Below are 17,376 nucleotides of genomic sequence, written 5' to 3'. Positions count from 1 at the left end.
CCATGCACCTCTATGGAGTGGCAGATGTCCGCTATGACATATCCACTGACATCTGCTGCTATCCGATCGTGGCCGTTAAATCCTATTTTCCATCCATCTAGAGAATCGGGTCTGTAGAAAACGGACAGGCGGTCCGTTTTCATCTGATCTCCTCCATAGAGGACAGCAGGGTTTTGACAGGTCCATCTCCACACAGTGAGCAGAGACGGACCTGTCATCCACCTGCTCAGCAGTGATCCCTGCTGAGCAAAGCAGAGTCCGTACATGGACAACTCGCGTGAAAGGGGCCTTACTCCATGGAAGCCATGGGTTCCATATACTGTGCTGATAATTGCCAAAAAGCCTGAAACCCCTGTATGCAGTTTGGAATAAATGCCTTAATAATGTTTGTTAGTATACATTTGCATTGTATACCAATAGTTCAGGATTTGCATCTTGCCAATGTGGTGTAAAGAAATAATAATAATAATAAAGAAATAATATGCCCACCATCCTGAAATGAGGAATACATTTTTTTTTGGGGGGATATGTGATGGAATGTGACATGTGAATACCTTTTTGTTTCAAGGCTTTACAGTGCTACATGCTGATTCATTTGGAAGGCTTTTTGATTGCGCTAGTCCATTCTCACCATAACCTCCATGGTTATACTGTCTAAATTTGTTATAAAGATACTTTGAGCTTTTCAATTTAGCATTTTAAATCCTGTATTATATATTCTATTCCCTTGTGCGGTGCAATTTAGTTTGTGAGGGTTCATTTAATTACTGCTTTAAGATTATCCAGTCAGTGAGGATACTGTCGTTGTAGTTGTATACATTAGAATCCTAGTTTATTAAAATTGGCTACCAACAGCATAGTGGAAGAAGTCATTTGATAGGCAAAGTGCTTGACCTAGTATCCCTTTCCTACTCATACTGATAGTAAGTTATCTGCTGAATGTTTACAGATGGTGTTTCTGCTGCATTTAAATTGTTTAGTTAGTGCTGTACATTGAGTTCAATCAAAGCCTGAGAAAAGTGATCTACAAACTGCAGGCATAATATATTTAGGGGCTTGTGGTCTAAATTGTAACTTGTCACAAAAATATTTAATTGAAGTAAGTTAATTACACTCACCTTCACACATGGCAAAACTGTTGATTTATAGATGTTTAACCACTTCCCCTCCGGCCTATAGCAGAATGATGGCAGGGTGGTTGCATTATTCTGACCAGTGGCAGTGCGTCCATAGAGGGCGCAGGAGCACCGCTCCCTCTCTCCTGCACCGCTCTATCACCAATGGATTCATGCATTGCCTGAATCTATGTATTGTCGCCGCTGCTGCCCCCTATTCAGGTGTCCGGCCCCTTGTCGGGTGCCGGACATCTGAATTACAGCAGCAGGGGTGTTTTTGAAAGCACTTGATTAGAGCTGTCGGCTCTAATAGGGGTCCTGATTAGAGCCGTGGGCTCTAATAGGCTTTGAAATTGGTTAAAGTGGTTGTAAACCCTTACACCACACTTTGACCTACAGGTAATCCTAGATTAAGGCTTACCTGTAGGTCCAAGAAATATCTCCTAAACCTACACGGTTTAGGATATATTTGCCGAAAGACAGGCACTGCTGTCTATGGTGCATGTGCCGTAGACAGTGACGCGCAGGCGAACTGAGCGCGCACCGTCAACGACGAAGATGCCGCATGTGGCAGCTCCTGTACGCATGCGCGGGAGTGACGTCATCGCGGCTTCGCCGAATGACAGCGGTGGAGCAGTGAGACCCACCAAGAAGATGGAGGTTCTGGACTACAGGGGACAGCGGGGACATCACTGGCTCCTGTGTCAGGTAAGTGATACATAATGGACTACTATGCGATGCATAGTAGTCCATTATGCTTTACCTTTGCAGGGAATGAAAGAGAGGGAGTAAACTCATCAGGATTTACTTCCTCTTTAACAGTGGGTGCAATGCTGTGCGTTCGCTGTTTACACAGTGTTGTGTTATGCCCCGTACACACGTTCCGATTATCGGACCACAAAAGTCGCTTTCGGACAGATCATTCGATAATCTGATCGTTAGTACGCAGCTTTCGACAGCCGATCACGACAGTCCGTCCAACTAAATCCGAAGGAACAAACCGGAAAACTTTGGTCGGATGACAGCCCATCGTACGACAGTCGTGTAGTCAGTACAGTATGCGTCCGATAAAAGTCATTTAGACAAACACTGCGCATGATCGGAAACATGAAAATAAACCAGAAGGACACACAGGTCACACGTTTTTGACATCATTTAAAATACGTAGCTACGCATGACGGAAGATTTTTCCAGAATCGTACGACAAAAGTCTTACACACATTTTGCACTGTTGTATTCAATCTTAGTTGTATACAACAAAATGTGAACGATCGGTCTTACGATAATCGGAACGTGTGTACGGGGCATTAGAGTAGTGAATACATTTCTTCCCTAACACTGACCCACCTCTCACCCAATCAGGTGCTCGGGTCTGGTTACCCTGTCATCTGATTGGCTGAAGTGACAGGCGCTGTGATTGGATGCCTATCAGGCTTCCAATCATAGCAGAGATGACAGAAAGAGGACGGGAGAAGGCGTGGAGTACAGTGCCGAGACAGGTAAGTGGTGTGCGGCGGGGGGTGGGGGACACACTGGCAGCATTTTATAGGGAACAGTAGTGGCAATTGACGGGGCACACTGGTGGCAATTGATGGGGCAAACTGCAATTGATTGGGCATAGTGGTGGCAATTGATGGGCACACTGGTAGCAATTGATGGGTACAGTAGTTGTGTTTAATGGCACAGTGGCGGCAATTTATGGATACAGTGGCTGTGTTTGATGGGCACAGTGGCTGCACTTGATGGGGGTTTTTTTGTTTGTTTGCGCCCGCCCCCCCAAAAAAAAATTGAGCATCAGCCGCCACTGACTGGACGTCATATGATATCCAGCAGGATAAGCCACGATTGCGACACACCGCAACGCTGATCTAGGTAAAGAGCCTCTGACAGAGGCTCTTTACCACGTGATCAGCTGTGACCAATCACAGCGTATAACCAGGAAGTGCTGGTAAATGGCTTTCTTCCCCCATCAGTGGTGCTTATCACGTCTGCCAATCACTGCACATCAGATGCCAAGCAGTGTCCTTCAGTAAAGGTACCTCGTCAGCTCTGCCTGTCAGTGCCCATTAGTGCTGCATATCAGTGCCAGCTATTGGTGCCTCATCAGTGCCACCTTATCAGTGCCCATCAGTGTAGGAAAAAACTAAATTTTATAATGAAAACAAAGAAAAACTTTTTTTTTTTAACAATTTCGGTCTTTTTTTTGTTTGTTTAGCAAAAAATAAAAACCCCAGTGGTGATCAAGTACCACCAAATATAGCTAATTTTGTAGGAAGAAAATTATAAAAATTTAGTTTGAGTACAGTGTTGCATGACCGCACAATTGTCATTCAAATTGTGACAGTGATGAAAGTTGAAATTTGTTCTGGGCAGGAAGGAAGTGCTCGGTATTGAAGTGGTTAAAGTTGATTTGGTCATTCCCAAGTTTCTACAGAAGCCTTGCTTATAGGAGAGCAATAGCCTGATGTGCCATGAAGGAAATACCTGCTGAACAGAACTGTACATAAAACGGAACATCAGTTATTTGCACCAGTGTGATTTAAAGGGTTAGTTCGCCCTCACAAAAGAAATTCCTATGTAGGTAAGGGTTGATTGTAGATCAAAACTGTGCAGCTGACTGAAGTTGAATAATGGCCTTGTTATAGGTGTGAACCATTTACATACCTCCCAAAGCCAGACCGGGACATTGCTAAGTGAGTCCTAGTAGTTGCTGCCCACCTTCACCGTCACAGGGGTGAGCTGTTTCTCCAGATTCTCCCCCATCATATGCTCTTTCTCTCCTTTGAAGCAGTAACTCGGAGCTCAGTGTTTGAGAGCTCACTGCTGTGATGGAGAGGAGCAGCAATGACTAGGCCTCACTTAGCAACATTCTGGGAGTATTCCAGTCAGGCTTTGGGAGGTACATAAATGGCCTGCGCATATAGCAAGGGCATTATTCAACTTTAAGAGTGGCTCAGTTTTATTTACAGTAAACAGAAAGTTGTATCAGCGGTGGCCATCTTAGATCCCTGTGGTATAGTAACCATATTGAATGCTGGCATTTGTATTATTAATGTGAGGGTGTACATAGAAGTGTTTTTATTTTTAGGCCTCGTCCACACTGGAGATTAAAATAACGTTATAAAACCAGCAGTAGCTTTGCAGTGAATTTTTCAACATTTCTGCCATAACGTTTTTAGAGTTTTTCAGCTTTTGTTAGCGTTTTTAAGCGTTTCTTTTTTCCTCAATGGGATCAAAAAATGCTTTGCAGATGGCAGTAATGAGCTTTGTCACTCACTTTAGCAAGCATGTTGCCTGAAGCTCTCAAATATAGTGGCAAGATGCAGATGAAAAATCTTCTGCCGCTTACAATACTTCAGTGCCCTCTCCATTCCTTTCTGTGTCTGCCTAGTCTAGAGCAGGCATATTAGGATCGGACTCAAGAGGAGAAACAGGAGTAGTTGTAGGGGCATGATGTTAGCCCTGGAGAAAAATGTCTGTATTAAAGCTGCCCTTCCAGCTTCTGATCTTTGCACCCTTTAGTTCCCCAAATGCATTTTGGCCATCATGAATAAAACGTAAAATAAAAAGCCATAGTGCAGTAATTTTTATTGCAATAGTAAGGCCTCATGCACACTGGAGGTTTTTGGACATTTTTCTACAGTCGATAAACTGTCCCGCGTGTTATCCTATGTGTACATTCACACGCAGGCTGTTAACTGTTCATGGCTGGGGCATTCCCCCCCCCCGAGAGCAGTTTTTCAGCTGCAAAACCACCTAAAAACGCAGATAAACACTCAAAAATGCAGCTGACCAGCATTTAACGGGCATGTAAAATTGTACCAATGTGAACCAGGGCTTACACCCAAGACTATCCTTTCTTTCTAAGGTGGCATCAGTCTTCCACTTCAACTGTTACATAGGACTACCATCCTTATGTTCTGCTCCAAAACATCCAAAGGAAATCTTCATTGTCTGGACGTAGTCAGAACCATCAGGGTCTATCTCAAAGTGCCAGCTTGGATCAGACAGATTTCCTATTTGTCCTGTCTTCATGACTTCACAAGGGACACCCTGGTTCCAAGTCCACCATCACTAAAGGGATAAGATACCTGATACCTGATTGTTAGAGCTTACATTCTCATGGTTTAGCCCAGCTGTGTAATGCTTCCACCTGGTCCTCCGTCCATTCTTCTAAGTTCTGCTAGGTGGGTGTCCAGTCTTTTGCAGATGCAACTTTCGGATGCAAGGTTTTTGCAGTGACACTCTGAAGTTTGGTCTGTTGACCCTTGTTGTTGTTCAGGCTCTGGGAGGAGCCTGGCCATATTGTCAGGATCCACCCAGCTGCTGACTGACAGCTGGCTTTGGCTCTCTGAGAGCCGAGACCAGCTGTGCCAGTCCCCTCCCCTACCCAGTGCTCCAGTGAGCGCTGGAGAATCAGTCACCACTCTCCACTTTGAGCAGGCCAAGATCTATAACAGCCTCTCTAACAGAGAATTGCAAACCTTTGAAAGTTTATAATATTACTCTGTACCTGGATATTAAAAATATTTTTTTTAGCTTGGCTGCTTCAGGGCTGTTTCCCCCCCCCCCCCCCCCCCCCCTCATATTGTAGCAATAATCAAGACATTAAAAGCCTAAGGGATAAACATGTTATTTTATCTAATTAAAGAATTGCTGAATGTCCAAATGCTCTTTAATGTATTAATGGTTGGGCTATTTAGTGTCTAGAGTCATAGAACATCCATTGTCTTGGTAGTTAAAGTGTAACTCTAGGTCAGTGTTTCTCAATTCCAGTCCTCATGGCCCAGTAACAGGTCATGTTTTCAGGATTTCCCTCAGATGAAACAGCTGGGGTACTAAGGCAGTGAAACTGATCAAATCACTTGTGCAAAATAATGGAATAAAGTCTGAAAACATGACCTGTTAGTGGGCCATGAGGACTGGAATTGAGAAACACTGCTCTAGGTTAACAAGCTATTGCCCTGTTCAAATATGAGGATGTAAATTGTCTAAACTGTGAAATCTTTTCAATCTTTTTTTTTTTTTTTGGTTCTCTTCAACTTAATTATGATCCTGTGTGTGGAAAACCTTTTATTTCATGTATCTGTAGCTTTTTTTAATTTATTTTTTATGTTTTAACCACTTCCGGACTGCCCGCCATCATACGGCGGTACTTTGAAGTGGAATATCGTTTTTATGGCAGCAGCTAGCTGCCATAACCCCGGTTTCCACTTCTTCAGCGGTCGGTCCGATTCTAATAAAAGTGATCTCTGTGGCGGCTTCGCCGCGAGATCACTTATCGGTGGCGGGAGAGGGGTGCCCTCTGCCACTTACCGGAGCTGCCGGTGGAGGCGATCGCATCCTGTTCCGTGTTAGGGATGGAGCCATCGCTCTTAAAGTGGTTGTAAACCCTCCCCCACAACTTCGTCCCATGTAAATCAGCATAAAAAACCCTAATGAACACTGCTTGTAGATATCTCCTTAATTGCTTAGTATTGTTGTAATCCTTGCTGTTCTGTAGAATGAAGTCACTGAGCATGCCCAGATCTCCCCTGATTTAAGGCACACTCTCTGTCTTATCTATCTGTTATCAGGACTTCCTGCGGCACAACACTGAACTCTGCTAATCACTCAGAGCTTCCTCCTACACACCATGTGACCATGTGACATGACATACAGTCTAAACTTAGCCAATACTGGCTAATCAGCTGAAGCTGATAAGTCTGACAAAGGGAAACATTAAACATTGGCACAAGTAAATACTATGAAATAAACAAGTAATCTATGAACAGGGAAGCTGGGTTGTCATAGAAACATTGGATTGAGAAGGAGGCTTGGTTAACAGTACAGGAAGTGCTCAATGTAAGGGCGGAAATGCACTCCACTGTGGACTCCGAAAACAATACTTAAGATGGCGCTGCCTAACTCCTGTAAACAAGTTTTTTTAAGTTTCTTTAAACAGTAAGTAATATGCAATTTGGGCTGGATTACAGTGGCTATAGGCTGATAATGACTTATTATAATGGACTAAATGAAAAGAAGCATCAGAGTGGGAGAGTTTACTTCCTCTTTAAAGGCACATTTATTTTTTTCATTTTTTTTTTTTTTTGCATTTTAGTGTAAATATGGGATCAGGTCTTTTTGACCCCAGATCTCACATTAAAGGGGTCCTGTCATGCTTTTTTTCTATTACAAGGGATGTTTCCATTCCTTGACATAGAAATAAAAGTGACACATTTTTTTTTTTTTTTTTTTTAAAGAACAGTCTAAAAATGAACTGTTGCATGTGGAGATTTATAAGGATAAATGTTTGTCGCCATTACACGAGCAGGCGCAATTTATGAAATGTGACATGTTGGGTATCAATTTACTCGGCGTAACATCTTTCACAATATATTAAAAAAAAATCAGGCTAACTTTACTGTTGTCTTATTTTGTAACTTAAAAAAGTGTATTTTTTACAAAAATAGTGTGCTTGTAAAACCGCTGTGCAAATACGGTGTGACAAAGTATTGCAACGATCGCCATTTTATTCTCTAGAGTGTTAGATAAAACCTGATTTTAACTTGTAAACAACAAATCTGAAAAATAGGCCCGGTCTTAATGTGGTTAAACACAACTGGGTACATATATGCAAGTAATCCTGGCACTTTAGTTTGGAAGTACTATGGAGTAATTTTACTTGTGATAATTAATTTATTTGATGTGGCTGGTAAGCAGAAGCCTGCTCTTGGCTTTCACTTGATTGTTTGCGCACTGCTAAATAGCTCTCCATGTATGGCTAGTTGCCTGGGCTGGAGGAAGGCAATATCTCATCGTAGTCATAGTAAGTTGGCATAAACCATTGTCACACTTCATAAATGCAAAACAAAACTAATATTTGCTTCCTCTTCTTCTTCTTCTTCTTCTTTTTTTTTTATTTTTTTATTTTTTTTCATGTCCAAGATAAAATGTGTAAATTTAACAAAGTTATAGCCCTTAAAGTGATATTAAAGCCTTGTGGTGTTTTGTTTTTATTTTTATTTTTCATCTTTTTGCAGTGACTAGGTTCGCTTTCTTTTGTTAAAAAGCTTTTTCAGTTTTTATTGGTTCAGTATGTTACATCTGCCCCATTGTTTTCAAACTGCCTGCAAAGCATCTCATTTTACTTCCAGTGTAAGCCCTGACTCAGACTGATGTGATGCAGAAAACGCAGTGATTATTATACGTTTCACGCCTCACATTGCAATCGCACTGTGTTCACAGAATCTGCTTCAGGTGTCGGTTAAAAGTTAACGACCCCTCCAAAAGCAGGTCACAAAATGTGGTGCATTTTCCTGAACCAGATCGCATGGGTGTAATTGTCCATGTGAACAAGAAAAAGCTCCCTGCACATTTTCCATGTGGTTGCAGTGCTATTTGAGCCATTAAAAATGAACTGGCTCAAATAGCACCACACAGATCCCCATGTGCAGAGGAATGCGGTGCAGTGTGAACCTAGGCAGCAAGACCTTTATCCAATATTGTCCATACTCTAGCAGTTTCAACCATTTCTTGGTTACACTAGCACTGATCAAGGCAATCTACCAGTGTCCTTGCTATATAAATACATCAACAAATGGTGTTTAGTGCTCTTGATTCTTTGTTTTGTTTTTTTGTTTAAAGTGGAGTTCCACCCTAAAGTGGAACTTCCAATTTAAGGACTCCTAACCCCCTTACATGCCATATTTGGCATGTCATTTTTTTAGGGGGGTACCTAGTTTTGACAGGTACCCAGCTACTTCCACTCGCACCGCCTAGATGACTCCTCCTTCCCCCCTCCCTGCAATCTTCTGGGACATGTCACAGATCCCAGAAGATTGCTTGGCCATTCCGGATGTGCAGCGCGCACCTGGCTGTGAAGCCACAAGCTGTCGCAACCAGGTGCCAAAGCTAGTGATGCTGGCGGGGGGGGAGAGAAGCGATGCTTCGGTAAACCGCATAACTGAACCGTGAGACAGGTGACTGTGTGTTTATTAAAAGTCTACACTTTTTATACCTGCTGACTTTTAATAAACAGAAAAATGAATGGAACTCTGCTTTATGTACTTTTTTTATTAATCAAATTTTTATTAGGTAGTTTTGCTGATGGGAACAAACCGCGCCTATGTGGCGAAACAGAACATGAGTCAAAAAGAGAGACGAAAAAAAATACAACTGAGAGAAAAGAACGAAATTTTGCAGTACAGAATGTCACAATACAACGTGAAAGGACTTCACGCTGTCTCCATGTGAAAGTGCCCTAAATATAGTCAAAAGGTGGTTAAACGTTGTTGGATGTGATAGAAAAGAGCTGTGTATATGACCATCATAAGGTCTCTTTCACACCCGATGTATTGTTACACATTTTGCATGGATTTATTTTTATTTTTTTAAATATGTTTCAAGGAATACGTGTTTTGATGTCTATAGCATCCAATCCTATTACTTTTTGTGTGTCTTGTTAACCCCTTAGCACCGGCGCCTCCTGGCCCTTTTAAGAGGTTTCAGACACGCGGAGGTGGGCATTTCTGTCATGTGACTGCCGTCATTGGGAAGTAGCGATTGGGAGCTTTCCGTTAAATGCACATATTCGCTAGCACACCAAGGATCCTTAAAGAGGAAGTAAACCCTTCCAAACAACTTGGACCTATAGGTAAGCCTAGATTAAGGCTTACCTTTAGGTCCAAGCAATATCTCCTAAACCTATATGGTTTAGGAGATATTTGCCCGAAAATGGGCACCGCTGTCTACGGCGCATGCGCCGTAGACAGCGGCGCGCAGGCGCACTAAATGCGGCAAATCCAAGAATGGATTTGCCTAATTTGTCGACTCCCGTGCGCATGCGCGGGAGTGACGTCATCGCGGCTTCGCCGTATGGCAGCGGCGGAGCTGCGAGACGCGACTCCCGTGCGCATGCGCGGGAGTGACGTCATCGCGGCTGCGCCGCTGTGATTCGTCGGAGCTGCGAGACGCCACCAGCAACATGGATGCGGCGGACTACAGGGGACAGCGGCGACTTCGCTGGCTCCTGTGTCAGGTAAGTGACACATAATGAGCTACTATGCGATGCATAGTAGTCCATTATGCTTTACCTTTGCAGGGAAAAAAAGAGGAAGTAAACCCATCAGGGTTTACTTCCTCTTTAAATATTGTCCAAAGGTTTTTATTGCAGAAAGATCATATCACAAGCATGTGCAAAGTTTTGGACCCATGCAGGACCCCTTCGTCAGGCATGTGATGAACTTTCTGTTACTTGTCAGTAATTGTGCTGGGAGCGGCAAAGCATTGGTATGCACATATGCAGCCTCTGGGCTGTAAGGACTACACGCCAAGAGGCCAAATATATGCGTACGGCCGGCGTGAAAAAGTTAAAGAAGGGAAGGATGTAAAAAAAATACCTGCCTATGTGGCTTTAGCATCGGCGTGATGCAGCTGTCCTCTGCCGGTTCTTAAGACTGAAAACTGTGTGATCACATGACCGTTGATCGCTCAGTCTTTACTAAGCAGAAAGCGATGACTGTCAGTCACCGCTTCCTGCTCTTCTCCTCCAGCACTCACTGGACTGCCAGGCTGTAATGGGGGCAGGAGCATCTAGCTTAGTCTCTCAGCTGCACACTGAGAGACTGAGCCAGCTGCTGGTCAGGCATCTGGGTGGATCCTGACATTGTCAGGATCCAAGCAGAGCCAAGATTGCTTCTGTGATAGCTGACAATGGGCTTTTGCCTGCTGTTGGCTATATCTGGGTCATAGGAGCACAGAAATAAGCGCACTCCTGTAACCCTGAGGAGAAGTATGGGCAAAAATGCTTTGGTCATACTACTTTTTTAAGTATAAGAGAATTAGAGGGAGATATACGGTTGCTATGGGTAGTTAAAGGGATTGTATGGGTTCTTTATCTTTTTTTTAAAATAACAAACTTACTTACCTCCATGGTGCAGTTAGTTTTGCACAGAGTGAACCTGATCCTCCTGTTCTGGGGTCCCTCGGCGGCTGTCTCGGCTCCTCCCCACAATAGCTAACCCCCCTCTGGGAAGCTCTATCCCGAGGGGGTTATCTTGCAGGCACGCTGCTTGTCATACACGCTGCGTCCATAGACCGAGTTATTGGATGTGATTGACAGCAGCGCGAGCCAATGGCTGTGGAGAAGAGGATGCCAGGGGATGCGCACAGCAGGTGAACGGGCTCAGGTAAATAAACGGGATGGGGACCGTCATTGCCAGGTGTTTTCACATCTGGCAATGATGATGCATTATGGTGAAAAAACACGAACCATTACAACCCCTTTAATGATGTTCTACTTGTAGACCCTAGACTCATGACTTCCACAGAAACTGAATTTGGAGGAATCCAGTCAAGTTCCTATATGAAAGGAATTTTTATAGTGGGAAATTTTATTTAAAAGTGGTGTAAGTTCCCTTTAAAGTGTATTATTTGCCCTCCTTTGGTCTGTTATAACAAAACACTTTCAGTAGTATATTTATATGCTTAATAAGTTCCAAAACAACCTGTTTATGCTAGAAATTCAGAGCTATACTTGTGCACATTTTCTGTGTTATTGAAGTCGTAAACCACCTAGTTCTTATATGAAAACTACTGAATGATTAGTCTCTCTGTGGAAGATTTACTTAGGTGTGAACCAGGCCTAAAGCTGGATCACTCAGAATCTGGTGAAGCTGTGAATAGTAACCATAGTAAGTCAGCTTCTAACTTCAGCTTGTTCCGTTGAGCTTTGACAATAAAACCAGCTGATTAGTTTTTATGCAGAGCTGCACCAGATTTTTCATGCTCCAGTTTTTGTAAATCTCCCCCTATGTTGGGCAGAATAGCTTAGATGACAGGTTTAAGTGGCAGTAAACTAAAAAGGGCATGCCTGATAAAAAATACAATACGTTGTCAGCCCTTAACAGGGCTTAGGAGCTCAGTGCATCTTGGCATATCAACTGGTATTTTTCTGTACTTATGTATTCTTTAAAATGATAAAACGCAGGGAAGCGTGCATGCACTGCAGAGATGTACTGCATGTGGTATTTTTTTTATGTGTTTTCTTCTTTTGCCCAGACTGAAAGGTAATTTAAAAGTTTGCTATATACAGTAATATGTATAAGAAATACTGTAGCAAGAAAGATGAGAAAAGTTTTATATTTTAATAAAAGTTTCCAGAAAACGCCTTAGAACTGGTATCCTGCTGGTAGTAAATGGAATCTCTTAAAAAAAAAAAAAAAAAAAAAAAAAGGATTATTGGTCACTTAAAAACATACAATTTGGTGGATCCAAAGTAGCATAACTTTCCTGAGGGCAGATCATGTCAGACGAATCTAACAGAATTTTTGAATAGATCACTAATATTTTGTATCCGGTTGGTGCTGTGGACATAAACTAGCTTGATTTCAGCAAAGTATTTATACATATTTCCGCATAATAAACTCCTAAAGAAGTTATACAAGCTAGGATGTAACCCTTGGGTGTTTTTGTTGCGATGACATTGGCTAAATGATAGATATCAGAGTGTGGCTGTAAATTCACTGGTGGTGTATCAAAAGGTTGTGTACTAGATCTTGCTTTTTTTAACCACTTCAGCTCCAAGCCTTTTCTGCCACTTTTTATTTACCTATAGATCAGTATTTTTTACTATAAAATTACTCGGAACACACAATTATACACTTTTTTTTTTTTTTTAAAGCAGATGCCCTAGAGAATACACCATATTTGCAGAGTGTTTTTTTCCAACGCAAATTTACTGTTTTTATTTTTTTAATACTTTATTTTTTCATTTTAATGCAAAAAAAACAGTGCAGAACCAACTTTTTTGGTAAAAGATGATGTTGCGCCAAGTAAATGGATGCCAAACATGTCCCACTTTAAAACTGCAGACTCCCGTGCAACTTAAATGTTACGATCCATAGGCCACATTTTAAAAGCCTTTACAGGTTACCACTTTAGATTTACAGAAGAGGTCTAGTGCTAGAATTACTGCCCATGATCTGACATTCATGGTGTGTGACAATCGCTGTCTACATGCATGCAGGACCGATTCGTATGTTCGCCTTTGTGTGCGAGCATGGACGCATAGGGGCACTTTAATTTTTTAATTTTTTTTACAGTGTTGCTTTAATTTTTATCACTCTTATTGAGGAATGTTACAGCAATAGGTATGGTACAGGTACTCTTTATGGAGAGATAACTAATACCGCTTCTGCTCTTTAAAAGCATTCAAAACACCAGAATTCTTTTTTTCTTAATGCTTTTGATTTTTAAAAAACGCCACTGTTGACAACCAGGTAAATCAGATATGATGCCAGGTAATCGCTTGCAGGTTGCCTTAACAGACAGGCGATTAAAGCCAATTTGAGCTTTGCAGGCCAATGGGAGAGCTGCACAGATGCGGCAGCTAGTTGCTCGAGTCTCCTGATGGGACAGGAGAGCCTGAGAAGGTCACAGAAAATTGCAGGGGGGAAGGGCACCCCCTGCTGCTGCTTGTAAAAGCAGTCCAGTGGCTAGTTAGCCGCTTGGATTGCTTTTACAAGACAGCCAACCGGTACATCATCCCAGTACAACCACTTGAAGTCGACAAGTGGTTAATCTGTTTAGTGCTGTAGCTAAAGATTTGTTGTGTAAGTTATGTCTTGACGAGACACATACGTGCAATAGAGTTGATCTCCCTGGAGGTCTCTGTAATCTTGATTATGATTTGGCATTGTTATGGATGAGGTACGGATTCCCCTGTATAGATCTTTAGTTAGACGTCATCTAGAATATAATATATTGGGGGTTATTTAGTAAAACTGGAGAGTGCAAAATCTGGTGCAACTGTGCATAGAAACCAATCCGCTTCCAGTTTATCTTGCCACAGCTTAATTTAACAAGTTGAAGCAGAAGCCAATTGGCTATTGTTCACAGCTGCATCAGATTCTGAGGGCTCCAGTTTTAGTAAATCAACCCCATTGCATCCACTTCTGGAGACCTCACTTCAAAAAAATATTTATAGAGAATAAGTCCAGAAATGGACAAGAAAAATGGTTAAAAGTGTGAGAGATAAAATATCAGGAGAGCAGGTTCAATAGGGGGCAGTATTTTTAATATAATGCTAGTAAAGTAAGATCAAAAATAAGGGGACATGACCTCACACTAGCATAAAGTTCAAAACTAGTCTTAAAGAGGAAGTAAACTCTCTGGGAAAAAAAATTAAAAATAAACACCATGCAAGACAAAGGCATAGCATACTAGCTCATTATAAATTACTTACCTGAGATCGAAAACCCCCGCAGCAGTCCTCATTCCCCTCCTCCGTCGCCGTCATATCTCCCGGAGTGACTTCCGGGTATCGCAGTTCCAGCACTGACTGGCCGGAGCCACGATGAAGTCACTCCCGCGCATGCGCAGTAGCCCCTGCTAACGGCACGAGCGCCGTAGACATCGGTGCCTGGCTTTTGCAAATATCTCCTAAACCGTGTAGAGGTAAGCCTTAATCTACCTGCATTACCTGCGTACCTGGTTCACATTGGTACGATTTGACATGTCAAAATAGCATGTCAAATCGGCAGCAATGTCACTGTCCTAATTGCGGCGGCACACCAATTTCAAAAAGAAGTTTCTGTACTACTTCTTGTGATTTCGGGCTGTGATTTACATTGACATCTGTGCAGAAACTTGCACAGATGTCTCTGAAATGGGGACTGACATGCAGGAGTGAAATCGTGCGAGTTCAGCTGAATGCAGCTCAGTGTGAACATGGGCTTAGACCCCATACACACTATTAGATTTTCTGCAGCTTTTTGTCTTCAGATTTACCAAAACCATGTAGTGCAAGGGCCTGCTTAATGCATACAAATTGAAACTCTTAAGGTTTGACCTCATATTATATGGTTTTGGTAAATCTGAAGACAAAAATCTGCAGAAAATGTAATAGTGAGTTTTCAGAAGAGGGCTGATGCTGCCACATTTATATTTTCCTCATGGTAGGGTTACTTTAAATTGCCTAAAATAAGGTCAGAATAAACATTTGCAGAAACTAGGCATTACCAAAGTTCCATGTGTTTGAACAGACTGGGGCAGTAACTAACGATTATTTTCATAATCGATTAGTTGGCCGATTATTGTTTCGATTAATTGGATAATAACCATAAAAAAGGTGGTGTATAATTTAGTTAATATGTAAAGTATTAAAAAAAGGCAATTTATTCTTAAATATCTCTATGCAGTGGTAAACATAAATAACCAACTATATGGTTAGGGGGGGAAAATCCACACTGAGAAAAACAGAAAGAGATATACTAAATATACTATTAGTGGTTGAATCTGGTAAATATCATCAAATATTTTATTTAAAGAAAAAAAATGAGACTGTTTTGACGATTTTCAGACAGAACTGCAATATATTATATATACTGGGGATACAAAAAAAGTCTTCCTTTAAAATAAAAAATGTAATTTTAAGAACGTTTGTTTTATTTTTTATTTGTTAGTGGGGTCAAATCGACATTCATTTTGACCACAGTGATGAGAAAATTACAAGAAGTAGAATAGGAAACGTCTTGGTCAAAGGAATTTTTGGACGGTGTATGTGGTTTTCGTACAGAAGTTACATTAATTTTAAAACTGAATGTTAAAAGCAAGTGAAATTTTCAAATGACATTCTTTCATTCATCGAATGTACAAAGATTTTTTGCATGAATATTCTCGTCCAAAAATTGATCAGTGTGGCTAGCATAATGCTCGGTACACACCTATTTAGTTTGCGTTTGATCCGTTTCTACAGTGCTTTTTGCATGTGCGCTCTTGATGTAATATTCATTATATAAATACACCCAGAATTAGGATATATGGGCATTTTAACTAGGAGTCAGACATGAAGCTATATGAAGGGTGGAAGGGAGATATAAGCCTGTTATATTAAAGTAGTACTAAAAGCTGAGACTTTTTTTTTTTTTTTATGGATATGTTCGTTTCAAATATAAGGCACAATACTGGTAAACTTTTACTTTAAATGTAATTGTAATGCCTTATATTAGTTCGTGTGTCACCACCTTCTCTGGGTTCAGATTCCGATCTTCCCTGCACACAGTAATCTTTTTGTAAACAACAAACTTACTTACCTGCTCCGTGTATTGGTTTTGCACAGAGCATCCCTGATTCTTTTTTCTGGGGTCTCCCACCAACTCTTCTGGCTCCTCCTGCTTTCAGAGTGTCCCAATAGCGAGCTGCCATAGTATAATACAGAGCGCCCCTATAGCAAGATAAAAAAAACTTCTGACTTTAGAACCACTCACTTCCTCCTGCCCAGGACTACGTGTCCCATGGGGCATTGCTCCTCACACATTCACGTGTTCTCAGGCACTTACTGACATGTATAGATGGTGTACTGAGCTGTATGTGTGCTGCACTGTATTTCCTGATATGTAAACAAATAATGCATTCTGGCCGATTAATCGATTATGAAAATGGTTGACAACTATTTTCATAATAAATTAGTTGGCGATTAATCAATTAGTTGTTTCGGCCCTACAACAAAGGAAATAATAAAATGTCAAACAAATTAATTTGCTGCATGTTGTAAAATGTATACATGTGCTATTTTCTTCTTACACTAAAGTGTTTGCTTGGTTGTTGTCAGCTTAGTATAATGTTTGTGAGCATGGTGTGATATTTTTATATTCAGAAAAAAAAATCTGTAGAGCTAAACTCTACAAATAATTGGAACCGAGAATCTTAATAAATTGGTTAGGAGGCAAAGCACATTAGGCTGAATTGTTTTCGAAATGGCTTGTCTAATTATTGTGTCTGCAACATTCATCCATTTCTGAGTCACTCCCATGTCCTGGATGAATGCCTAGAATATTACAGCAATATGTTCCCCAATTGGTTATTCTGCTCATATGCAGATCTTCTCTTGGAAAGAATTTTTTTTTCTTTTTTTTATATAATCACAGAACAGAGAGCAGCATTATGCTGCTTGTTTATATGACACTTCCTCATAGGATGGGTGGGGCCACTCTTTTCATCTCAGTCTTTCAACCTGCTTCATCTGTATTATTCTCACCATTGCACTGTTTGTCTTTTAGGTTTGCTGCTTTTTTGGTAAGTGCCTTTCTCCAAAGTCACTTTTGCCAGTAAGGGCTGCACTAACACCTCTTGAATGCCAAACACCGAAGAGCCTGCCCTGCAGTTTAGCTGAAGCTATCTTGTTTATCTACTGTGTTGTTGCCAATGACACCTCAAGAAAAGGACTGCGCTGACTGACATCGTGTTCCAGCTTTCTCATTGCAAAGTGTCCAAGGAAGTA

The 17,376-nt window shown here is 41.4% G+C and overlaps 1 protein-coding gene across 28 annotated transcripts in view; it reads left to right on the top strand.

Annotated features, from left to right (window-relative positions):
• Positions 1-17,376, top strand: part of MBNL2 (muscleblind like splicing regulator 2) — a 223,511-nt gene that overhangs the window by 120,830 nt on the left and 85,305 nt on the right. For all 28 annotated transcript variants that reach the window (XR_013274601.1, XR_013274600.1, XM_077483025.1 and 25 more), the window contains one exon: positions 17,156-17,376. This exon is cut by the window's right edge and continues 485 nt beyond it. The gene's annotated coding sequence lies outside the window, so the exon portion shown is untranslated. The remainder of the gene's footprint in view (positions 1-17,155) is intronic.

This window comes from Lithobates pipiens, unplaced genomic scaffold (genome assembly GCF_037356315.1).
Source record: "Lithobates pipiens isolate NorthernLeopardFrog02 unplaced genomic scaffold, aLitPip1_a1.2 Scaffold_16, whole genome shotgun sequence".
Taxonomy (NCBI): Eukaryota; Metazoa; Chordata; class Amphibia; order Anura; family Ranidae; genus Lithobates; species Lithobates pipiens.
This window is presented reverse-complemented; position numbering and strand designations above follow the sequence as displayed.